The sequence below is a fragment of the Panthera uncia genome, assembly GCF_023721935.1.
Source record: "Panthera uncia isolate 11264 chromosome B2 unlocalized genomic scaffold, Puncia_PCG_1.0 HiC_scaffold_24, whole genome shotgun sequence".
NCBI classification, from domain to species: domain Eukaryota; kingdom Metazoa; phylum Chordata; class Mammalia; order Carnivora; family Felidae; genus Panthera; species Panthera uncia.
Genome location: NW_026057580.1, coordinates 2,452,431 through 2,478,939, shown reverse-complemented (window position 1 = coordinate 2,478,939; position 26,509 = coordinate 2,452,431). Strand labels below are relative to the sequence as shown.

Here is a 26,509-nt window from a genome sequence, read left to right as displayed (position 1 = left end):
TCACTAATTCTCTGTAATTTATACTAATGTTTTCAATGATGCATATCATTAATAATAATGGCTATGATAATAGCCAATCTCAAGTGTGATCTATAGAACTACACAGTACTTCTGAGGCGTACTTACCAAAGTCCATACTTACCATTGGTACTTTACCAGAAAGGAAACTAGAACCAAGAAATGGCTCTGAATCCAGCTACTCCCACAGAATGGCCCCTCACCCACAGGAGCAATTGTACTTGCCTTGGGTTACTCAGGACCCCCACACCCAGTTCTCTGCAACTGCTTCTCTTTGTTCTCTCCATCCTGCCCCCCATCCCTGTTTAAAAGCTCCCGTGAGAGCCACTTGCCTCCTTCCACCCCTGCTTGATAAGACACAGGATTTCAGTCCTGACTGGGGCACGTGTTTGGCACAGAGCCAGTAACCCCCCCCCCGCCCCCGCCATGTCAAGTTCCTTTGGAACTTAAAACCTAGCTAATGCTTCCAGCCAGAAGTGCCGCCTTGGGCATGTGGTTCTGGCCAATCCGTCCATCCATTCATCCATCCATCACCTCCTGGATAGTGGGTTCCCCGAAGCTATACGTTATCTTAAAATAAATGAAAACAGAACCATCTTGTAAAATCAGAGATCCAGAAACTAGCTCATGTCCCTGCCCCTCAGGGAAACATAGAAGGCCCTCAAGGGCATGCACAGTGTCCTTTACTTTTATTTTGCTTTCTTTTAAAACCAGACACAGTGTGGGGCACACAGCAGGTCAGCAAATGCATGTTGAATGCATGCAGCACTGATTTCTCCACCTCTCTCACTTTTTCTGCTGGGTTCAGTCTTCTTGAATTCAAGGTTCACACGCCAGGGTTCAGGCCTTTGACATGAAACCCAGCAAACTGTGTTTCTATTCACCTCTGCAGCTCTGCAGGTACCTTCAGTACAAATCCATTTATTGAATGTTTATCCAGCTCTGCCACTCACTTAACTATGTGATGTTGGGCAAGATATTTAACCCCTCTCTACCTTAGCTTCTCCAACAGAAATGTTAATAATAATACCTACTTCACTGTGTTGTTTTGATGATAAATTGAGATTATATTAAAAACAAAATCTTAGAACAGTGCATGGCACATAGGAAAATCTCAATAATGTCGGCTATTATTAGCAATTTAATTTTGCAGTTCAATATCCACTTGGAAAATGCTAACCTTGTGTCAACTTAATGAAGGGATAAAACTTTCCCGTAATTAGTCTGGGTAGGTAAGGCAACGGGCCCATCCTCGGTAGACAGGCAGAATTGTAATCCTCCAGAGATCCCCAAAAGGAATGGGTGGAAAGTATGTAACAGGGATTACTGGGTGTAACTGAGATCTCAACTCCTTCTTCATAATATTCCTTCTCAGTGAATGAGACACCTGCTTTGTATCAGGACGTACCCAGTCGGTGATGGAGGTGTGAGGCTCTGAGGTTTTTCTTCCCAACGTGAGAACAGCATCAGGAAGTTCAGCTAGCAGAGGTAACAACGGTTCAAGGAACAGGGGCTATCTTGAATACAGCATAGGGGATGTCCAGGGGAAAAATCTCACTCCCGCAACGTGTATAAATGCTAGACTCGCTGCTGGGTGTGCCAGGGAGCACCCATGAACACATGGTACAGAGGAGGTGGTAAAAGAAGAGGGGGTGTGCTCATCGTCACTTAACCAAATGGGCAGCTGGACGGAGCGGCCTGAGGCCGTGGGAGGCTGGTCAGTGGGCTGACTGGCTGTGGACCAGATGGGTTTGGGGATCCCATGGAGATGGGTGAAATTCCAGCTTCACCCCCTCATCACTAAGAAACCAAGCGGGTGCCTGCAGGAGGCACCGGCAGCGCAGAAAGGGATTAGAGAATCAGATCTCTCTTGCCCCAGCCCCACAGAGACTCCAGATGCGGGCCCAGAATCCTGGCTCTCGCTCACATTTGACTGCTGGCTAAAGGAACCAGAGGCTCAATGATCCCAACAAGAACAAGAAAATAGCCAGGCAGGAGCCTGAAATCTGCACCCATTTGCCTAGAGTTGGTGAGCTGAAGAAAGATGCCAAGTGTCTAAAATGAGGCCACGGGGCAAGATGGCTGTGCCCGTCAGAAGATGCTAAATGGCCATGATGGGCATCACAGGGTAGCTTGAGACATAAAGGGCTCCCCTCTACAGTCCGTTGGGAAACATAGCAATTCCCTCTGCCAGAGGCTGCAAGGAAGGGAAACCCTGAGTCTTGTAGTAAAACACTGACCAGCTATGAGGTGGGAAAACTTAAATAGATCACAGAAGATCAGATCACTAAGATCTTGGGTTTAAGGCAAAAACAGGTATTTTTAAACTGTGAAGGGAGCCGTGTTCCTTTTAGGTATTGGGAGAGCAACATGGATGGGTCGGATTCTACTACGCAAAGGTAGAAACCTCGGGTATTTACCCATGAGAAGCCTTGTCACAACAAACTTCCTGCTGCCAACCGCATCGCAGGGAGCGGCTGGGTTTGAGGATCGAGGTGTGCTATTTAAAACCATGCGTTGGGTTTTCGCCCGCTGTCTGCCAAGTCTTGTCTTTTGAAGAAGGGTGTCGATTTTACCAGCAGCAATTTGTAGCTATCACAATGGTGGCGAGAACAGAGGAAGCCCCGCCTGGCTCAGACCCTCACTGCAGACAGACAGACAACAGAGAATAGATGACACAGAAGGACTCAGGCCCTGCTTAGGAAAATTCAGTACCTACAGACTGTGGGAGAGAAGTTATTACTGGTGTTGGAAGGGGAAAATCTGAGACAATGACCTTCCTTTTACCTGGCTGGAAATTATATCCCTTTTAAAAAAGAAAAAGTGTGTGTCATTTCTCTTGGAATTTCAAGAGTGTTATGATGGCAAAATGAAAGCATCTCCTTTGAGGGGAAACTGAAGAATGCATCATTATCAAGAATTTGGGGAGGGGTGCCTGGGTGGCTCAGTCAGTTAAGTGTCGGACTCTTGATTTCTGCTCAGGTCATGATCTCCCGGTTGGTGAGATCTAGCTCCGCATCGGGCTCTGTGCTGACATCTCGGAGCCTGCTTGGGATTCTCTCTCTCCCTCTTTCTCTGCCCCTCCCCTACTGGTGCATGGGCACATTCTCTCACTCTCAAAATAAATAAACATTTTATTTTATTATTTTTTAATGTTTTATTTAGTTTTGAGAGAGAGAGAGAGAGAGAGAGCATGAACAAGGGAGGGACAGAAAGAGGGAGACATGGGATTGGAAGTGAGCTCTTTGCTGACAGCAGTGAGACTGATACAGGACTCGAACTCACAAACTGTGGGATCAGGACCTGAGCCGAAGTTGGATACTCAACCGGCTGAGCCACACTGGAGCCCCAATAAACAAACATTAAAAAAAAAGAATTTGGGGAAAGGGGGGTTGGACTATTGGTCAGAAAGCTTAAGAATTAGGTTGGGCTACCTCTTCTTTGCAAAAGATCAGAGAACTGAAGCTTTTCTCAATCAGGAAGAAGGATCTGGGTGGGTAAGCCATACTCCTGGTAGGGACTAAGAGTTTAGGAAGAAGAAGAGGTGGGAAGATGGGTGTGGTCATTGGAGTGAGCTGTTGTGAGGCTTTCTATCTTATGAGGATGAAGTTAACAGGCTTTCAGGGCAGAGGGGACTAGGTGAGACTGGAGGTAGAAGGTTATTAAGCAAGGGACCTCCTAGACATCACCAGGGCAGGAGAAGGGGTGATCACAAGGATGATCTGAGCAAGACCTTCTGAAGCCTGGGGGGATCTTCCTGGCCAGGGGAGGGAATGCATTACAGGCCAAGAAGGGCCAGAAAGGCCAGTGCGAATTCAGAGGAAACCACTTAACAAAGGGACCTTTGCCTGGAGTCAACATTCTGAGAATTTTACCAGACATGGAGGCCAAACCAATTGCTTCCAGATTAGGCGGTAAATCTGAGTACTTCCATCATTCTAAAATATAATCTATAATGGATTGAAGGGAGGAAGAGAGAACTGGTGAGGCAGTGCGATGATATGGGAAGAGCGAAGGCTTTTCAGCCAGACTTACTGTGTGACCTTGGGCAAGTTATTTAACCCCTCTGGGGCTCAGGCCCTTCATCTGTAAAATCAGCATAATAATATCTACTTTGGGAGGCTTCAGTAAGAAATGCCTGTCAAGTACCAACACAGTACCTGGAAACTGTAGGTGCTTAATAACTGTTAGTTTCCTTCCCCTCCCCAAAGCTGTGCTTGAAAGTCGATCATTATATGTCCAGTCGGACTGTCCAATATGGTGACCAGTACTAGTCACAGGTGGCCCTCAAGCACTTTACAAATGGCTAGTCTGAACTGAGATGTGTTCTGAGTGTAAAAAACATACTAGATTTCCAAAACTTTGGTGGTGTGGTGGGGAACTAAACTTAAATGTCATATTTATAATTTTATAGTGATTACACGTTGAGATAATAATATTTGGGATATACTGGATTAGCTAAAATATGTTATGACAATTAATTTCATCTGTTTCTTTATACTTGCTTTAATGCAACTACTGGAAAGTTTAAAATGACTGTGGATCACACTGTATTCCTATCTGACAGTGCTAATCTAGCCATTAGATGTAGCTAGGGTTGGGAAGCTGTGTTCCAGAAGTTTATTCGTTTTTATACTTTGAGTTTATGCTTTGGTTCCTTGTTCCAGTTTCCCAGGAAAAGACCCTTTTGAAAAAGTGTCATTCAGGGCTCAACCAAATGGGTGGAGGGATCTGTGCACCCCTGGTGGCTAAGTGTGGTGGTGGCCACAGTACAGGAAAAAGGAGGCAGGGCTGGTATTTGAGATACAGAGAGGTACCAGGTGGGACAGTCAGAATAGCTGTGGACGGACCATTCCTTCTTCGCCTGGAGCTTCACTCCAGATCCCTCTACCATTCTTTATTTCAGAAGGACGACCCCATTCTCTCTTATTTCAGAAGGCTCCCATCGTATACACGAACTTGGCAGGGAGCAGGCTCCCACCAGGCAGTAATAAACACAGGTGCAAGAGAAAATGTCACTTCAAAGCCACCTTCGGAAAACCGCAGTTTCCAGAGAAATGAACAGCAGACATTCACAGATATGAGAATGTTCTTTTTTTTCTCTCTCCCAAGAAGTGTGGTTGGTTTTGTTTTTTTAGACTGTACATTTTACTGTACATTTTTTTTAAGCAAAGAAAGTTGGCATTTATATTCTGACCACAGGGGTGTTGCTTTCCAAAAGCCCCAGTCAGAAACATGACAAACAGAAGTGCAAGTACATATCATGTCACGACAGAGCTTGGGGTCACTGACAGGAGTAGACAGTTGGTTCCTCCTCTTCCGGTGTCCACCATTTTCCCTCTGGGTGTCTGAACCCAAAGGTAAAAAGAAAGGTGGTATTTGGGCTCAATTCCTCAATGGCTACATTTAGAAAGACTGAAGGAGAAAGGTTCAGAGAGGAAAAGGAGAGAAGAAAAACTCGGGCAGGGGAAGAGGGAGGGAAGGAGAGATTTCCTTTCTAGTCACCCAATTTTGTGGTTGCCACCATGATGGGGGAAGACATGTGCTCTGGCCCCGGGACTGTCCTGGAAAATTAACTTGTGTTGGGAAGAGACTGGCCTGATCTGTTAATGACTTTGTCAGGACCAGAAAGGGACTGGGGAAGGCAGAGAGTCACAGGAAGGACAAGTATGAAGACAGGAGAGTAGAAGGGAGGAGAGAGGAGGCAGGAGGGATCTGGGTCAGTGGAGAAGGACAAAGACAAGGGATTTGGAGGCTCCTGGGCTGGAGCCAGAAGGCAATCCTGCATAGACAGTTCCCCACCAGCTCCTTGTGTGTTCCAGGTGGGTTTGGGGGCTGCCAGCTCAGCTCCGGGTCTGAGCCTATTAGAACCCTTCAGCAGAAGGGGACTCACCTGGATGTTGTATGTGGTGTGCTTGGCAAGTGGAAGAAGGGAGAAGAAAAAAAGAGAGGCTAAAGATCAATGGCAGAGACTCAGAAGAGCAAAGGATGGGTTGGGGAGACCGAGGGAGAGGTAGTATGTTGGCAATGAGGAGAGACCTGAAAGATGGAGAGCAAGAGAGACAGAGATGTAGGAGAAAGCCCTCGAGATGCTTCTCATGCAGTATCTCCATGGCCATATGTCCTCTGCCCCCTCTTGACATGGTCTGGGGTGTGAAGGTTAATGCCCCTTGTGGAAAGGAGCCCATGTACCCTTCCCATCGCCATATGTCATTTCCACAGATGGATCCTCCTCAAGGATGTCATCCAGGAAAGGCGTCCCCCCATGTGCCACCCTGAGCCACCTTCCTCAAGGACAGACAAGGGATGGACTCTGGACACAGAAATGCCCGAGCCAGGGTGTAGACAGCATAATGAATCCCAAACACCACCCCAGGAAGTGGCCTGACTTGGTCACTAACTCACTGTGTGAACTTGGCCAAGTCCTTTATGCTCTGGGGGAAAGGGAGAGAGGGCTAAGGATGAGATGTTTGCAAACACCTCTTCAAACTTCAAAACCCTACCATCCTAAAAAGATTCAGATTCTCCCCCTCCAAAACCTCTAGAAGACTTCCTCTGTGTCCAGGAGGAAGCATAGCGACGCTCTACCAGCTTGTGCTGTTGGTACTGCTGATCTGGAAACCATAACATCTAGAGGCATGGAAGAGTTCATTTGTCCTTAGAACTTAAAGGGAATCCCAAGAGCTGGTACAATCCAGTATTTTGCGAATTAAGAGACTGAGGTCCAAAGAGAAAAAGGGTCTTGCCCAGTATGATCAGCTGGTTCTCCGGTGGTGGCTCCAGAACCCGAATGGAGAGCACTGGACTCCAAGTCCAATGCTCCTTTGGCCATCCCACTCTGCTTTCCTCAGAAACCCTCTTGGCCTGTCACAGGCTCATGGGGACTTTCTGTCCCAGCTTCCCCTGAAAGAGGTAAAAATCCTAAAGCAATTCCAAAGGTTAACATCCTTTATGCCCTTAGGTCTCATAAAGCCCTTCTCTCTTTCCCACACATAAGTCCTGGAAGTTAACCTTCTGGCTTAAGCTGATGTGATGGCTGTGGGGCATCATGTTTAGCAGAGGAAGCTGGGTCAGGCATGGCGGTGGGGGCCCATCCCTCCCCAGTGCTCAGGTGGTTGGGAATAATGAGGAGTCTGGGCAGGGGATGCCCTAGTCTTCCTTCCAAACAAGTGTGGGACCAGAATCGCTCCCTTCTCTTGTCAACTGACAGTAGATAATCTCCCACTACCGGGGCTGCTGGGAACCCGCTCTCGCACGAAGAGTAAATTCTCCGTGATCTGTGTGAATGAAGAGGAGGAGTCTGGGAAGTGGGAAAAATAAGTTGAAGAATAAAAACAACACTGGAGCCATAAGCAATCCAAAGCCGCTTGCTTACACGCTACATTCGTGATTAGAAAGGAGGGAGTCCGCCTTTCCAAACACTCAGGGCTCAGTCCGACATTTTAGCGATTGAGTCCGCTTTCCCTGAGCACACCCCGGCTGGGTGGGGGGGGGGGGGGGACAGGCCTGGAAGGGGGTGTGGGTGGTGGTGGGGGCGTTGACAGGGAGACGAGACTGTCCCTGGATGTAAACATCACCATGGAAACTCCACAAAGACTTGCCAGTATAGATTCTTTCCCCTTTATCTACCCTGCAAGGGTGAGAGGAGGAGCCCCCCTCCACCTCCCGCCCTACGGGCCTACACCGTGCTCTCCATCACCCACTCGGAGCTGCCAAATGTTCCCCGGGCCCCCACCAGGTCACTCTCCTCAAAGGGCAAGAGCATGCCATTGACAGAGAGGCTGCGCTTTGTCCAGATGTTCGAGACCCTCCGAGGGGGGCTGTAGCCACCCGGGGCGACCCCTCCGGCTGCCGCAGCCACAGCGGCAAAGTCCCCCATGTCGAAGGAGTGGCTGCGCTTAGCCTTGCCCTCCAGGGGCAAGGGGAGCAGGCTCCTGGCCCGGGCCGCAGGCGGCCCCAGCAGCGGCTCTCGGTCCGAGTGGTGGCCCCTGGCCGATGTCCCAGACCCTCTCCCGCCCGGAGTCCTGGAGTCCAGCAGCTCCTCCTTTCTCTGACTCTTGAGGTCCAGGGAGGCAAAGGCCCCCATCAGGCGGTCAAGGTTGGGCTTGGGGCGGGGAGCAGGCGGGGGGGAGCCTCCAGGGGCCCCGTCCCAACCCTGCGGCTTCCCCGCTGCCCAGGGAGCTGGAGGAAGAGGAGTCGCTGCCTCGGGCCAGGCTGGCACTGAAGTGCACGAGCTCATTGCGCACCACCACCTTGGGCGGCCCCGGCACGGGTGCCCCGCTGGGCGCGCTGGCCAGAGGGGGCGGCGGGGCCCCATTGGTCTGCGAGTGCACGTTGCTGACCGCGGCAGCTGCCAGCTTGCCTGGGGCCTCCTGGTTGCAGACCTTGTAGCGCACCATGAGGATGACGATGAAGACCAGGAGTGTGGCCACGATGATGCCACCGATGACCAGGATCATGGTGCCACCCAGGATCTGGCTGTGCATCGACTGGCACTGTGGGTAGTCAGCCTTGGTGAAGAACTGGGCGCAGCCCACGATGTTGGTGGCTGTGAGCGTCGTGGCCGTGTCGTCCCACATGGCCAGCACGCACAGGTCGTAGCCGGTTCCTGACACCAGGTTGTTGACCACGAAGGCCTTGTTGGAGGCTGGGATCATCCTGGGGTGGGTGGACGGAGAGGGGGAGGATGGTGAGGGTCGGCAGAGGCGGTAATAGAGAGTGACGAGGACAGGAGAGGCAGGGAGAGGGAGAGACAGACACAGGGACACAGAGGGAATGAGGTGGAGCAGAGGAGAGAGGGACAGGTGAAGAGACAGGAAAAGGAAGGGAGGGCAGGTGACAGGAAGTTGACAGGAAGTGGTGAAGGAGTCCGAGAGGTGGGAGGTGAGGGGTGCAGATAAGGAGCCAGAGAGGGACGGCGGGGAGGGGGGATGAAAAAGGCAGTGACAGAGTTTCGGGGGTAGAGGGGTCAGCGAGAGGTGCACACGCAGGCCAGGTGTAGAAATACAAAGGCCAGGGGTGTGGAGGGTGGTTAAGAGATGGAGGTACAGAGAAGAAGGGGGATGCCTCGGGGAAAGAGATGGGAGAGGAAACACGGGAGGGGCAGAGGGAGAGACACAGAGAGGCAGAGAGGTTAAAGGCTGCAGAAGCAGAGACTAAACCAAGGGAGCCCCCTCCCCCAGCCTGACTCCATGGTTCCCTCAGACTCTGGGAGGTGGTGGGCGCCAGGCCCACCCTGGCCCTGCTCGAGTCCCCCGGGGACTCTACCCCTTTTTGTGTCCTGGAGATTCATCCACACGACCGACCGGAGCCCCTCCCTGGGCCTGCGCTGTGCAGGGAGAATGCTTGCTGCTGCAAACCGGCTAGAAAGAGTCTAAGCAGAAGAGAACTGGAAGCGGGGCGAGGGTGTTGACAGAGGTGAGGGGCACCACACGACGTTGAAGATGGGAGGGCGATTCTGCTTCCCAGAGAGAAGGGATGATTCCTCCGTCATGGGCATAGCGGGCCAGCCTCATCCAGAGAGGCCTGGAAAGAGATTCTCTGCTTGGGGAGGCCTGGACTGGTCCCTCGGCTCTGGGAGGCTCTGGTGGGACAGCAGTGTCCCATGCTGGGGCCCGTCCACTCTCCTGGGCCTCTCCCGCCTGGCCCCTCCGGCAGCCTGGAGGTAAACCTTGATCTCTAAGGCCCTGTCTGGGTATCAGGCCTTGTGACATCTCGGGAGACCATGCCTGTGTCACCCCATAAACACTCCTGCAGAGAGATTCACCTCGACCTGGAGGGGCCACGTCCCTCTCTGCCTTTCCCACCGCCCCTCCTCCCAAAGGGCCCTCTGTTCTCCAGTCCCCTACTACTCAAGGGCTCCATCAGCACCCGTCAACCCCTCAAACCAGAGCCAGGCAGCTTAATTGAGATCTCAAATATGAAATACCGGAGCCTGAAAACTTCCACCAGGGAACTCAGCGTGCAGGATCGGAGCTGACAGGCATTTATTGACATCCCGTCAGTGGGCAGCCCCAGAGGCTGTTGCCTCCCTCCTCATTCTCCCAGCCTGCTCTGCTGATGGGGAAGCCACAGGGGAGGAAACTTTGTCCCCAGCCCCGCCCCTGGCCCATAGCTATAAGAGGTAGGGTGGTGGGGCTGGGGCTGGGGCTGCGGGGGGGGGGGGGGGGGGGGGAGGGGACGGGGGGGGGGGGGAGTTGCACAATTGCCAGGCCTACAGGCCAGCCCCTTGGGTCTATCTGTTTCACCTGGGCATCACGGCAACCCTGTGAGGATAGGGACTGGTGCTGTCATGACAGAGGAGGAATGGCCAAGACTCAGAGAGGTGAAGTGACTGGCCTGAAGTCACACAGCTAGGACTGCTAGGAGGGGCCACTGGCCTTTAACGCTAGTTTCTAGGCCCATAGTCTGGGCTTGCTCCTTACCATGTGATAAACATGGGGGCATTTTTCCTCATCTCACTGAAAAGCCCGCCCCAGCCTGTGGCCTGTCAGCCACCCCTTCCTTGGAACAGCGCCCAGAACACCACCGGGGCTCACACTCCTCCTCCAATAGGATCTCTGGTCTGCTGGGCCACCCACTGGGCAGAGCCCAAGGAGTCCTATGTGACCAGGGCCCCACAGGCCCCACTTCGCTTCCCCTCCAAGCTAATGATGTAAGTTGGAGAGGCAGGAGCTGTATACACCCAGAACACAGACGACAGTAAGAGCCAACACTACGTGTCAACTGTAGGCCAGGCCCTATTTTCTGTCTATTAACTCCCTTAGTCCTACAGCAACTCTCCAAGGTGGCCACTCTCGCAATCCTTACTCTGCAGACAGGAAGGAAGAGGTGCTGAGGTAAGAGGCAAACATATACAGCTAGCATTTGGCTCCAAATTCGCGCCACCCAGCACCTTGCTGGGACATGAGTAATGTAAGAGCACGTCCATTCGAGGAGGGGATGGCCCAGCTCGTTTACTGAACACCTGTTGTGTGACAGGGTTTCCACATTCAGTATGGCATTCAACCTTTGCAACGATCCCAGGACACGGGGGATGGACCATGAGCCCAGAAATCCTATCGGAGTTTGGCTGTCTCCTCCTGGAAAGCAGACTACCACTACTGCTGATTAATAATAAAGAAAAAGAGGAGTTAACACCGAGGGCTGGCTTACTACGTGCCAGGCACTGTTCTGAGATCTTTAAGGGGATTAATACTCATAATAACAATTGTCATCTCCATTAGACAGACAAGAACCAGAGGCACAGAAAGGTTAAGCTGCCTCCCCAAGGGCACCCAGCTAGTAACTGACAGTGCTGGGATCTGAACCAGGCAGTTGGGCCTCAGGGCCCCCACTCCTGACTACTGAGCCATCCTGCCTCTCAGACACTGCCCTATTTTCCTGAGGCCTCAGGGCAACTTTGTTTGGGCAGGACCCTGCCTGGCCTCTCCCCACCACCCCCCAGTCCCTGCTTCCCAAATCAGGCAAGATCAGAAGGTGATGAAGCCCCAAAGGGCTGTGTTGTTGACAGAGGTGCGATAGGGCGAGGCAGATCCTTGGCACCAGGGATGAGGGGTTGGGCTGGAAAAGCTTTGGACCTTAACTGGCCTGTCAGCAACAAGGCAGAGGAAAGGGACTACCTTCCAGGATTAAGAGCAGGGAAGCAGCTCCTGGTTCCTGTGTGTGTGTGTGTGTGTGTGTGTGTGTGTGTCTACTTACAGGAGAGCCAGAGCCAGCTGGCTCCAAATAGCCTTGGCAGTCAAGTCCGCCTTTGCCAAAAAAACGGTAATTGCCGAACACTAACCTTGTGCCTGGAAGTCTGCGCACATTATCTCACTTAACCCTCCTGACAGCCCCCGGAGGGAGTCATTATCATCATTCCCAATTTAGGGAAGGGGGACGTTAAGCAGTTGTCGCTTCCCCTCCCTTGGGGGAGTGGTGGAGCTGAGGCCAGATCTGGATCCTCGGGGACTCAGAGCCCACACTTCTAAGCAAGACTGCTTCCCACCCCAGGCAGTCAGGGAGATGAGCTGCGTGAGAAAGTCATGTGAAATGGGCACTATTAAAACTCTAGTGACAGAACTGAACTCATCTCTGGCCCGGGTGGCCCTGTCTACCTGCTCATGCCCCACAACACAATCAACTGCCGATCCTCCCCGTGAGAGGTGGAGAGCCTGGGTCCCCCTTCACTGCTGTCCATGCCCCACGGGCACTGTGGTGGCAGGTTCTCCTTCTGGACTTCTCCCTGCCTTCCCTCTCCACACACACACTTTTGCTTAGGTCCTACCGTCTCTGGTGTGCCTGAATGCAGCAGCCTCCAAACGGCCTCCCTGCCTCCACCCGTGCTCCCTTAAAGTCCATGCTCAGCACCGCCATCCCCAGAGTGCTCCATCTGAAACAACTCTGGCCATGCCCCTTGCCCACTGAAACATTCTTCAAGGGCTGCCCATGACCTACAAGAGACAGGCCAAGCTCCCGAGCTGGGCTCCCAAACCGGACTGCCCATCACACTCTTGTCCTTCCATTCACACACCCTCTGACTCTGCCCACGGTCTTTAGGAAAACACCTCGGAATCAGCTGGGTTCTTTAGGGGCAGAAGGCACACACACAGAGGGATATGTTACAAGGACCTCATTACAAAGGGGTAGATTTGGGGATGGGGGACCACAAGGGAACATGTCATAACCCAGGGTTGATAGCAGCCAAGCTGTTACTCAATCTAGCCCTGAGCATATCAAGGAGAGGTCACCAGATCCAGGAAGGAGAAAGACCCATGCAGGCCAAGCAGAGCTACTCTGTGTGTGGCCCACAGGTCCACGAACAGAGAGTACAGAAATTCAGAGTAAGCATTATGAAAGTTTTCTAGCAATTTGGCATCGGCGTGACATCCCAGTGCATGATCACTTTTTGTGATAACTTATTCCCATTACATTCTTATAAAAGCATTGGTCTCCAACAGATTGGGAAACAGCGCAAATCCCTCACTATGACTAGCTTGAGAGGGACTGATCCAGAGTAGGGATTCTCAGCCTCGGCACTGATGACACTTTGGGCCGAAAATTCTTTGTTGTTGGGGCTGTCGCGGGCACTGTAGGATGATTGCAGCATCCCTGGCCTCTACTGCCTGGACATGAGTAGCATCTCCAGTTGTGATGACCAAAGATGTCTCCACACATTGCCAGATGTCCTCTGGGGCCAACACACTGGAATAGAAAATTTGGTTGAGGGACAGAGGCAGCCAGGGGCAACCTTACAGCGCGGGGACTGGCCAAATAAGTATCCTCCTCTCCTCCCTCCTCCCCACCTTCTGCTGTTGCTCTCTTTGGCTGACCCCAACCAAAAGCTGGGGCTCGTGGCTGCACACTGGTCAGCCTTCCAGGGCACACAGCAGTATAGAAGAGGGGATCTGGAGAGGCCACGCAGTATATCTGGCACAGCCATCAGGTCACAGCCCTCCTTGCAAAAGACACATGCTGAAATCCTCATAGGTTTCTCTCCATCACGGAAACCAGCGACATCTCTATTAGCAGAAAACATGAATTGCTATTTTAAGTTAAGTTGCCCCAACACATTAAATGTAACTAAGCTCGCGTGTTCTAAAGCACAATTTAAGGCTGCAACCCCAAGCACTTACCCAGGAAAAACAAAACAGGAGTACGTGGCTGCTCCTGGGTTGTTTTTCTTTTTCCCTATTAATATTCCTTTGGCATTCGTTCATTCAGCTTCATACTGCCAGACATATCTATAGCTGTTGTCTACAGCTGATGCCGGAGGCTTAGGAGGGAATCATAGGAGCATGCCGGTTATCCCACTATTTGCTGTCAGGTCTGTCTTCCTTTCACCTGTCCCCACTCTGTGTGGCAAGGAACTACATTTCCCAGGCTCCTTTGCCTGTTCCCAGGCTCCTTGGCCCGGGGCTTCCAGGAGCAGTTGGCCAATGGGGGCACTGGAAGGAGGGTGGGAGGAAGAGGAGACGCCAGCTGTTTCTTCCTTTTTCTGCCTCTGGTGGTGGTTTCCCATCAGTTCCTGAGCCCGCTCTGTGATCCCAGCTCCTGGGGTTCTGGTTCATGCCAGATAGATTTGGATCTCAGGTTCTGGTCATTCCGTCTCCAGTGCTTCCCACCACTGGGTGGGGGTGGATGGGTGGTAGTAGCTGTAGCCAATCCCTGGGTGCCTCACTGTGCCCTGTTGTTGACACCCCTCCCCAGCAATTCCAACCCCTGTGTAGCCCAACCCCTGTACTGAATTCCCCCTTAGATCTAAAGCAAGATTTATTCTTCTCAATAAATCCTGACTGAATCCTATGTGGCACAGGAGGTAACCTTTCCATGACGAGAATGTTCTGCCTGTTATCATTTTCCCCTTTCACTTTGGGAAAAGACCATCATGGCTTCCTGCCGGCGGCAGCACATCTTGGCCTAACCTCGTGGAAACTCCAGCTTCGGGAAGCACTGTGCCACTTTCTCTGAGTGACTCCCCACTCCCCACATAAGCCGCCTTGACCCCTTTGCATCTAGCAGCCCCTCTTCCTGGAAATCACCTATCTTTCTCCACCTGGTGACCACGGCCCTTGAGGCCTGACCCAGACGTCATGTCTGCCCCCCCCCGCCCCCCCACCGAGAGCTGCCCCTGCCCTCCTCTCCCAGCGCCCTCCCTGCATTCCTCCCTTAGAGCTCTTCTCTGGCTCCCTGGAGGCCAGGGGCCACGTCTTATGTCTTACTCACTTCTATCCCCACTGTCAATCATGGTATCTGGCCCAGAGTCACTGCTGAGTAAATATTTACCCTACGGTTGAGTGAATGAAAGAGCGCTATGTTAAATGTTAAGGTCTAGACAAATGCGAGCGAATCTTATTTAAATATGACGGCTGGCTAATGGTGACTCTCAGACACCGGCTGGTCCTGCGGAGGTCTTTCCAGAGAGGCATTTTTCTATAGCCTTGAGGCTCACCGCGTGGCCTCCTGGCAACCTTTAGGGATGTGTATGAGTGTGTCAGTGCGGGCACGTGTGTGCATGTGTGAAACAAAGTGTGTAGAACACGTCTGTGTGTCTCAGTGCCATCTGAGAGCTGAGTGTGTGTGTGTGTGTGTGTGTGTGTGTGTGTGTAGGTGTTCACATATATATAGTACGTAAGGGTTCTGGTCCCAGGCAATGTTAGTCACTGCTCTGCCCCTCTGCGGCCCAGGCCTCACCCCCTTCAGACACTCTTGCATGTCCCTGACACTTCTGAGGTGACTCCCGTGTGACCTCTCCCAGAGTCACTTGCAGACCAGGCCTGCTCTTTCCTAACTGCTCCCGTTAAAGGCACTGGGGGCATCCAGGAACAAATGGGAGACACGCTGAGTCTCTGCCTGGGTCTCAGCGCAAAGCCTGCGAGCTGACTACCAGACCTACTCCCTCCTCCCTGGGCTCGCTCTGGACCACATTCCCCCGTCTCCCTTGCAGTTAGGGGATTCCAAGTGGTACATTCTGGCAAACAGGATGTGTTCCCCGCCCCGAACCAGGCCTTAAACGAGAGGGACTGCCTGCCCCGCGCTCTCTTTCCTTTCTGCGGCCAGACTCGGGGTGTGGCGACCCGACCAGGCAGGTGACAGCAAGGCCTGAGGGGTGGTGGAAGCCACTGCCCGCATCGCCAGGTGAAGAAGGCCTCCTGACTAACCCGGTTTACCACCCTGGACTCTCAGGAGAGCGAGACATCAACTTTGATTGCGTTTGAGGCTTTCTGTGTTTGCAGCCATTTGCGGCAACCTTAGGCTCTCCTGACTAGTGCAGGCTCTGCAGATGGGACAGGGAGGGCCTGGGGGGCTTGCTACCCGCGTACATGGGTGACGGCCCAGAGGGCTGAGTGTGTATGTGTGGAAGAGGAAGACACTGGTGCTGGTATCGACGCAAGAAACACAATCTCTGCTTTCTTGGAGTTGTCAGCAAATGCACCTCTTTTTATCTCCAGCCCCCAGCCCCTCAGCTCCCCCAGCACCACTTCTTTGCAGGTGCAGGTCCCCTCGTCCGTGATGCACCACGGCTGCCCGCTGAGCCCCAGCACTAATTTGGAGAAGCCACGTCAAGCTGCCTTACTCCACTTCCCCGGCTCTGCACCCTCATTACCCGGCTCTTCAGAGAAGCGCCAGCCTGCCAACCTCTCTGGCCGGCCGCGAGATCTCGGGGCACATGAAAGAGCCTCATTAAACCGAGGCAAGCGTCCCCGCTCCCCACCCTCTCCTTCTTTCCACAAGCCCCCAAAGGGGCCTGTTTGCATCCTGCACAAACCGCAAGGTGGAAAGGAGACCGGGCCGCTTCTATCCTGCATACAACTTACGGAGTACCTACCACGTGCTGGGCACTTGACAGACACGGTCTCTTTGATTCCGTGCACGGGCGCTCTCGGTGGGAATAATTATCCCCATGTTACAGACGAAGAGACTGAGGCTCAGGCATACGGGTCACCTGCTCAAGTGCACACCGCCGGAAAATGGCTGAGCCAGTGCTGTAAGCCCGGGTCGTCAGACCGTGGAGCATGAGCCTCCCTATACTGAATTACCTTGAACTGAACTGTGCAGAATCCGACTTTGGCAGGAAGTGAGTCTTAAGAGTCAGGCTAACTGACAGCAATAATAAAAAAAAAATCGTGTATTGCTACCACGACAGCTTATATTTATCGAACACTTGCTGTATGTCAAACACTGTTCTGAGTATGCTACATACATTAACTGATTTAATTCTAATGGCAACTCTGGGAGGGAGGTGTACTATTATCCTCCATGTACAGATAAATAAATTGAAGTGCAGAGAAGTGACTTGCCCCAGGTCTCACAGAGGGAACATGTGCACCTAGCCAAGGCTTGAGCTCAGCGCTCTCACATTACTTCATGATAGTAATGCTCATGATAGCCCTGAGAAGTTCCTTTCACAATTATGCTCCCATTTTAGAGAAGGTAACTGAATTGCCCCGAGGTTGCACAGCTAATTAGAGGTGGAGGTGGGATTTCAGGGAGGGATGAGGGTTGTCTGGCTGCTTCCTTATGCTTCTGTAAGGTCTGAAGACTGTGAGGGAGCCATGTGGGTATCTGTGGGCAGTTTCCTCACAGAGGGAGCTGCCAGTACAAAGGCCCTGAGGCAGGAACAGCGAGGAAGCTGGCATGGCTGTAATAGAGTGGTGGGAGGGAAGAGTGACAGGAAATAGGGTCATCAAAGTAGTAGCCAGGAGCGAGGTTCTGGAAGGCTCGCAAATACGTTCAGTGCTGTGTTCCAATCCCGAGTGTTGGCTGAGTGCCGAGGTCGAGAAGGATTCTGAGGCTGTGTTCAAATTCCGTGGGACAGAGTGGCATGGGGCAGGAAGGATCTGTGTCTCAGATTTGTTGTTTCTGGTCTAGGGATCAGAGAATAGTTACAGAGAATTTACTGGAAGTACCGATGCAAGTGGTGGCCACCCTTCTTCTGGTGTCTCATGCCAGACGCCGGTCTTCCCTAAATGCCTGGCCCTGAGTGATAGCAGGGGAAGGCACATGGCCACTCTTTAGAATGGGATTATCATGGAGCTGGCGTGACTGGGTGAGGGCTCCAAGAATCAGAAGCCTCTTACCAACTTCTGACAAGGGCCAGGGGCCAGGGGCCAGGGACCAGGCTCTGTCTCTGCCTTTCTGCCTTTGCCACTGCTGAGAACACAGGCCCCCCACCCCCTCCGGGTGCCCTGAGGGCCTCCGCAAGTAAAGAAGCCACATTCAAGATTACTGAGATTCTGAGGCAAAGGCCCCCCTGCTACCCATTCCCACCACCCTTGGGAGAGCAGGCAGGGTTGGGGATCAAAGACCTTGTTTATTTGGCCTCTGGGTGAACTCTCTGGCTCTCCTCCCCCTGCGTCTTCTGAGACAGCAGCCAGAGGATCTTGTTACAAGCCAGTCAGATCAAGTCCTTCCTCTGCTCAATGCCCCCAGTGAGGCCTGTCTCATGTGTCAAAGTCCTGGCATGGCCCACAGGTCCCATGTGATCTGCACGTCTCCTCTCTTATTTCCTCTCTTCCTACTCACCCTGATCACTCTGCACCAGGGCCTGGCCTCCCTGCTATTCCTCAAACCTGCCAAAGGTGCTCCTGCCTCAGGGCCTTTGCACTGGCCATTGACCTTACCTCAGTGCTCTTCCACCAGGTGTCCATATGCCCACTACCTCACCTCCTTCAATTCTGCTCCAATGTTACCTTCTCTGATCACCCATTTAACACCACAGGCTCTCCCTCGCCTCTATCTTGGGTCCCCCATGCCCCTTACTCTGCTCTATTTTTACCCCAGTCCACTTTTATTGCCTGAGAGAAAGATGCTGTCATTGGCTTACTATGCTTACTATTTTTTAATGTTCATTTATTTTGAGAGACAGAGAAAGCACGCATCAGTGGGGGAGGGGCAGAGAGAGAGAGAGAGAGAGAGAGACAGAGAATCCCAAGCAGGCTCCACACTGTCAGCGCAGAGCCCAACGTGGGGCTCGAACTCACAAACCATGAAATCATGACCTGAACCGAAATCAAGAGTCATATACCTAACCAGCTGAGTCACCCAGGTGCCCCTTCCTACGCTTCCTCTTAATTATCTTTTCTCTCCTTCCAGTAGAATCCCAGCTCTCCTTCTGGAGACCAGGGTTTTTTTTTTTTTTTTCTGCCTCTTTTGTTCACTGATATTTCCCCAGCCTTTAGAACAACACTTGGCACAAAGTCAGCCCTTAAAAACATTTGTTGGGCAGGTGAAGGAAATGCATGTTCTATATTTGCACCACCAAAGAGTAGCTACATGTGGCTATTTAAATGTAACTTCAAATTAGTTAAAATGGAATCAGACAAAAAATTCAGGTCCCCGGTCACGCTAGTCACATGTGGCTAGAGGCTGCCACACCGGACAGGGCAGTAGGATGCTGCTCTTCCAGAGCATGCTGGACAGCTTTGTTACGTGCTCCAGCAGGAGACAGGTGCTTTCCTGCGTGAGCCCTGGCACCCCAAACGGATGGGGCCAGCCCAGGGAACGCTGTCCGGTTCAGAGGCCACTCCTAAAGGTTTCAATAGAATGCCTGTGTTTCTCTTTCTCCCCACAAGCTCTCTCGGTGACTTTGGAAAGCTTCATCCCTTCTTTCTGGTTTTTCCAGCTTTTCTTGACTCCTCTGAGCTCAGGGTTTACTGGGATCCTTCTGGTTTCCCTGGGCCCGGCTCAAGCTCGTGTGCTCCCAGAGTGCTCTCTTTGCCTTGCCAAACTGAAGTTTCCCCCCCCCCCCCCCCGCCCCGCCTCTGGTCCTCTGTTTCTACATCGTTGTTCCTGTTTTTCCACTTTCCGCCTGTTAGTCACAGTTCTGTTGCATAAGTCTCTATTAAGAAAAATCCCTGATAAATCCAATCCCGACGATAGATGTCACCCCTCCCAGGAATACCTACCATTAGAAAGAAAGAGAAGCTTCAGAGGCAGCCGAGGGCAGTGGTGATGAGCAGACCCTGGAGCCAGCCTGCTGGGTTCAAATGTTGGCTCGGCCGTTTCCCAGCTGTAATAACTTACTGTGGGCAATTTCTTAACCTGCCTGTGCCTTAGTTTCCTAAAAATACCCCATTTCTGTAAAATGGGGCATTTATAAGCTCTGCTTTATAGGGTTGCTATAAGGTTTAACGAGTCATGATTCACAAAGAACCTAGGTCGGTGTCTGGCACAGAGTAAGCTCCTCTTGAGGGATTGTTATATAAAGGAGTTGGTGATGCTGAACCAAAAGAAACGTACCTCTGACGGTGGAAATGCAGGCCTCGGGGATTTGTGCCTAACAAACCTCACACAAGCTAGAAAGCTGAAGACCTGGGCTGTGCCTGGGTCCTGGCTGGGTCAGCAGGGAGGCATCGTGCCTGCAACACTCACTGCAGGACATGTGCCCCCACCTACCACGTGACTCCGAGAGTGTTTTCCAGAAGACAGGTGGTGACAAGTGTTAGTTAAACCCTGGCTGAGTGATTGCAGAGATGGCTGGAAATCAGGCCAAAGTGAGCCAAGCTCCAGCAGGCTGCCTCTTCGCTCCCCTCCCCAGAGGAAGGGCTTACCTGGTGACAGGTGAGGGTCTGACCCGGGGGAGACCCTTCCTTTGCTCTCTGACTTGGGAAGTGTGGCAGATCTGGCTGCCTGTCAGGGTATGGGAAATCGCCAGGCCCCGGGTTTGGCTGAGACTATAGTGTCACTGGGGGAGGCTGGCTCCGCTCCATGGTGCTCTTCCTCTTGGAGGGGTTAAAGTGCTGATACTGGGTCATCAGGGTTCAAAGCCAAGCACCATCACTTACCGACTGTGTGACCTTGGGCAAGCCGCTCAACCTCTCCGTAAAGAGGGAGGTTTACAGTTCAACAGGGTTGCTATGAGGACTAAAGAGTCAGCACCTGTGCTCTGACCAGTTCCGGGTCCATAGCGAGCACTCAGCGTATGCTAGTTGGTACCTGAGGAGTCATCTGGTCTCAATGGGGACGGAGAGATCAAGTTCCGGCCAGCTAGGCAGCATGCAGCCCAGCTCCGAGGCAGCCATCTGAGACCTGATGGTCTGTCTCCGTGTGGCCTCTGGCCCAGCTTGGTGACTCACCCACGTCTGCTGGTCTTTCCAGCCTCCCCTGCCGTCTCCACACACAGACCTCAGGAGCGCTGCTGGAGAGGGGCATGGGTCCCTCTGCAACAGACTGTTCTGGCTATCAGCACTGTGCTCACCACTCCGCAGGGGCAGGCCAGGCAGCCCCTCCAGCTTCTCACAACCCTGAGTGGAGGAGAGTCCTGGCCCACGTTGGGCCTTCTTCTTATGGGCCCCAAGCCACCCGCCTGGGAACACTCAGAACAAGGCGTTATTTATTTATTTTGTGTGGACACATCAGTGCTCCTCAAACTGGGCTTTGCTCTCCCATCCCACGTTGAGCTTTTTGCCTCTGCAGAATTAACATTCCCATTCCTTCCAATTTCCTCAGGGCCCCGGGTTCCACGTACAACCCAGCTGCTCCCCTCCAGTAGCATGCCAGGGTGGGTTTGGCCCTTCTCTCTGGGGCGGTCTGAGCACAGAGAACAGAGTCAGACCCCACCTTCCCCCAATGGGACATCCTACTTCTCTTGAGCCTCTTCCCATTCCCACCCAAGATTGCATCAGAGTTTCTGGAAGCTGCATCCCATCCGTGGCTCCGCACGGTCAATGGAAACGTTCTGTGATTTCCCCCAGGCTGCTATTAAGTCATGTTGTTCCATTCTGTTCCCTGGAAGCAGTGTTTCTACGATTGCAGACTTGTTTCTACCACCGAAGCCGACCCAGCAAGCTCTCCCGCCCGTGTCGGGCCTCTCTCTCTGGGTCTTTAATTTCTCTCCATCTCTCTTGATCCAGGTCTCTGTGGATGGGGAACTTCTCCCTGTATTTACTTGTCCTTCGCTCCCAGCCCCCAAGGACTGGGTTGGCATGTCTCAGAGGAAAAAGCGTGGGTTTCGGAATCAGACAGAAATCTCTCTTTGAGGGCCGGTTCTGCCCCCAACCGTGGGACTCCGGATCACTTTCTCCTTCCGAACCTCTTCGCTCATGTGTGAAATGAGGATAGCAGGACAACCTCTTGTGTGGGTATGAAAAATGAAATGCAGTGGAGATAAGCATGGCCGCCCCCTCCCAGGGCGGCTGGTTACCCCCGTGAAGATGACGATGATAGTTGCCTTTCATCTCCTTGAGGAGCTGAGAAAGCTTGCTCACTAACAATTCATCACTTACAGAAAAAATGCAGAAGGTGTCAGACCAATTACACCTCGCTGTAAACACAGGAGTGTTCAAACAGAAGATTCCCCACCAGCTGCGTCCAAAATGCACTGGAAAAGCTAACTGGCAGACCCAAGTCAGTGCCACCCAGTGATGTCCCTGATCAGACAGTTCCCTGAATTGTCAGATCCATAATTTCACGGTGGCACCACCCAGCGGCAAAGTCACCTGTGGCACCAGCCTTCTTAAAAATGTTATCACAGCGGGGCACCTGGGTGGCTCAGTTGGTTAAGCGTCTGACTTCAGCTCAGGTCATGATCTCCTGGTTTGTGGGTTCAAGCCCTGCCTTGGGCTCTGTGCTGACAGCTCAGAACCTGGAGCCTGCTTCAGATTCTGTGTCTCCCTCTCTGTCTCTGCCCTTCCCCTGCTCACGCTCTGTCTCTCTCTCTCTCTCAAAAATAAATAAACATTTAAAAAACGTTATCACAGTACTTGCTTCAGCTGCATGTATACTAAAGTTGGAATGATACACAGATTAGTGAAGCCCTTGCACAAGGATGACGTGAAAATTCATGACGCATTCCATATTTTTCTGAAATTCTGCCCCACGCTACACCGTAAGTGAACCTTGAGGACATTCCGCTCAGGGCAATAAGCCGGATACAAAAGGACCAAAATGGCACAATTCCACTTATACGAAGTTCTGAGAGTGGGGGGAGACAAGAAGTAGAAGGGTGGCTGGGGGGAAGGGAAAGGGGAGCTGATGTTTGATGGATGCGGAGTTACGGTCCGGAATACGGAAAGTTGGGGGATGGGCGGCAGAAGCACAAGTGTGGATGCATTTCATGCCACTGAACTGCACACTGAAAATGGCTAAAATAGTCAATTTCACGTTACGCATATTTTGGCGCAATAAAATCAGTGCTCCCCCTTCCCCCAGCAAAATGCCATCACAAAGCAAATTCTGCCAGGAGGGTAGGAGGGAGGTTTTGTTTCAATGATGGTGCTGAAGTCAACGCTGACCCTTGATAGAAGAAATCAAGATGATGTGAAACCCTCAGTTATTTCTTGGGTGAGTTTTGGGGTCCTGCCTTTCCCCCCAGTAATAATCCCCTCTCTGTGTCAGATGAGAAGCTCCCCGAGGAAGGGAACTCTATCAATCCTGAGGTCGAATCTGTGCTATGTGGAAGAAAGAAAGCTCACTGGCCATGCAATGTACGTACGCCTCTTCACAGCACATCTCCAAACTGCACTCGGTTTTCTTGCTTGCAAAATGGGTTAATAATAGTGATCGTACGGTATCTTTGTGAAAATTAAATACAATATTTGCTCAGTACCGTGTACAGTGCTTGGAATACGTGTGTGTAATAAAAATGCTCAGATTTGCCGTCTGAAGATCAGGTTCCATTTCTGGCTTCGCCGTCGGCTAGCTGAGCCATCGGGAACAAGGAGGTCTCGCTCCTGAGAATCTCCGCTTTCTTGTCTGTCACATGGGAAAGATACTACTGCAACTGGACTGTTGGGAAAACCTAGGAAGATGTGTCTCCTCGGACACAGCATGTTAAGCGGTAAGGTGGTCACGGATGTGAGGTGGTGTTTTTTATAACAGGGACACTCAGCACCGGTGCACGAATCAGTGATCTGGAGACTGTCTGGTGCTTCCTTAAGGGCTGCTCTGAGCTGCGTGCCTGGAAGCCGGACCCCACGACCAAGTGGCGTGCCAGACACCTGGCTGGCCAGGCATCATTCTCCTGCGGCCTCATCCTGCAGAGAGATGTCCTTTCCAGCCGGTGGGCGGAGGGAGCCCGCTCAGCACTTCTCCCAGCTGTGTTTCTGCTGATCCTCCCCCGGACACCTCTACCTCTCACAAGCAGGCTGGCCGGGAAGGAATTAAACAGGGGTAGGGAGAGAATGACCTCTGGAGTCAGATCTTGACGCAGTGCGGAGGCTACTCTGCGCAGCCGAGTGGGAGGCGGGGTGGGGGAACAGAGCTGTCCCCCGCCATCAAATAGCCTCAGGTCCAGACTGCATGGACAAGGCTCTAACCCTGGCTTTGCCATGGACTTGCTGTGGGGCCTTGGGCAAGGCACTTTTCTTCTCTGTGCTTCAATGTCCAATTCTGACATTCTAGAACTCTACAAGAATATCACCAGAAGAGGGTGACCGGAGCCATGTGGAGCAGGAGGAGGGTGGGTGGGGTACGGCCAGCAAAGAGGGGCGGGGAGCTCAGGCACCGCGTTCCCAACCATGAGCGCACAGAGGATTTGGCCCGGGAGTGACCCAGACCGTGAGCTCGACTTCTGACTCCCAACGTACCGGCCGCCTAATCTTTACCCCTGTTACTTCACTTCCCAGAACTTCAGGCTTCTTGCTCATAAAGGCAGTTTGCAAATCTCATTTGCAGAGCCACATAAGGATTAGAAATAGTACATGCAAAACACTGGCATGCAATATGTACTCACTACATCATGTATAAATATAGTGAACGCTTACCTACTTTGTCATGTCTATCATCTCTCCCTGTCTGTCTGTCTGTCTACTGATCTTTGGGTGCAGCAACATCTTTTTCATAGAGAACACTAACACCACCTAACCCATCTCCAGGCAGGAGCTCTTGTAGTGGCAGAAGGTGAACTGTCTGGGGGCACCGGTAGGTCATCTTGGGGGCCAGGGTCTCGGTGCTGAGAAGATGAACCTTACTGTGGAATTTATTCATTAGCCAGAAGCTCTCAGGTGAGGCCGGCCTGGTCTAGAGGTGCCCCGTCCTGGTTCTAACTGGGATTACCTAAAAGCAGCAGTATTTTTTTTTAAGTTTATTTATTTTGAGGAAGAGAGAGAGAGAGAGAGAGAGCACGAGCGAGTGGAGGAGGGGCAGAGAGAGAGAGGGAAAGAGAGAATTCCAAGCAGGCTCTGCACAATCAGTGCAGAGCCTGAGGCAGGGCTCAATCCCACCCATCGTGAGATCATGACCTGAGCCAAAATCAAGAGACGGATACCCAACCAACTGAGCCACCCAGGTGCCCCTAAAAGCAGCAGTATTATTACCTTCTCTGTCCCCACCCCTCCCCGGGCCTGGGACAGCAGCTCCTGTGCCGACAATGAGCACAGAACAGAGCCACTAAATGCACTTTGGTGTCCCTGCAGGATGGCCATGTGGGTCTGTAATCTCATATGGGAGTAATCACGTGAGTCAGTTGGGTGTGAGTACATCATAGACTTCCATCTGTAATTTTCTGGGAGTCTCTCCAGCACTGTTTGTTGGGGTGTACGTCCAGGAACTGGCTTGCCTTCCTCCCTCACCTGGTCCAGCTGTGGAGAGGCCAGGCTGGGCTGCTGATGGGGCAAGGCTGATGAGGACCCCTCCCGTCCTTCTTCCACAGACACAGGTAGGATGGAAAATGAAGCTCTGGGGAGCTCTGGGGGGAGGGGTAGCCGTGTAAGTGTGTGTCTGTTGGCCAGTGTGTGTGTGAGTGTGTGCCTACTGGCCAGTGTGGAAGCACCCTCAGTGTGTGAGCAGAGAGGAGAGGAGGGTGCTGGCATGAGCCTGTGAGCACATGTGAGCATTTATTTATTTATTTATTTATTTTTGAGAAAGAGAGAGAGAAGGAGAGGGGCAGAGAGAGAGGGAGACACAGAATGCGAAGCAGGCTCCAGGCTCTGAGCTGTCAGCACAGAGCCTGATGCGGGGCTCGAACTCATGAGCTGTGAGATCGTGACCTGAGCTGAAGTCAGAGTCTTAACTAACTGAACCACGCAAGCACCCCACCTGTGAGCTTGGAAGTGAGGCGACCATTTGAATGAGTCAGAGCATTTGAGACAGTGTCCTTGAGGGGGCCTGTAAGGCTCCCGTCATCTGACCCCACTCCCTTCCTGTCCCATCTCCTGGACTCTGCCCCTCACTCCCCCACTGCAGCCACCCAGGCCCCTCACTGCTCCTCGGAGGTTCTCTGGCCTGGGGGTCTGGCCCTGGCTGTTCCTTCTGCCTGGAACTCACTTCCTGCAGACCTCCGCTTGGCTCACCTCCTTTAAGCCTCTGCCAGGGAGGCCTGCTCCTGCTGCCCTAGGACTGCAACTTGGCCACTGCCGCCAGCCCCTTACCCTGCTCTGCTCTACCTGCACAGCACGCATTGCCTCCCCCTACCTATAGAATGAACTTGTGGACTTGTGTTGGTTGCCCGCTTCCCCCAGGAGGACAAGGATCTTGTGTTGTTTTGTTCACTGATGCCTCCCAAGCACCCAGAATGGAAGCATTTATATCCTGGCATATTTGCCTCCGGTTTCTCATTTGTAACGTAGGGACGATAATAGAAAGCTCTCCACTTCATAGGGCTGTCGGGCAGATTAAATGAATGAATACCTAAAAGCACTGAGAACAGGACTTGGCGCATAGTTCAGTGCACGTTGGCTATTATTATTATACTCCTTCATGGCGCGGAGTCAGAATGCAACGAGCGATCCAGGCGAAGAAGCCGGCACAGTGGTGGCCACCAGGCGAAGGTGCTCCCTAAACACCTCTTGCTGTATGCCCAGCCACCTTGTAAGAGTTCCCTGACCTCCCACACCCATGGAACCCATATTATCGGACCCCCTCTGGGTTAGGAAGTCAGTTATCAGTATATTCATCACCTTGTTTTAAGTTTATTTATTTATCTGAGAGAGAGAGAGACAGAGAGCACATGCATGCACAAGTGGGGGAGGGGCAGAGAGAGAGAAAGACAGAGAATCCCAAGCAGGCTCTGCACTGCCAGCACAGAGCCCCATGCAGGGCTCAACCGCGAGATCATGACCTGAGCGGGAAT

The 26,509-nt window shown here is 52.3% G+C and overlaps 1 pseudogene; it reads left to right on the top strand.

Moving 5' to 3' along the window:
• The first annotated feature begins 22,202 nt into the window (after window positions 1–22,202).
• LOC125939197 (uncharacterized) lies at window positions 22,203–22,302 on the top strand (annotated as a pseudogene).
• Window positions 22,303–26,509: the final 4,207 nt, after the last annotated feature.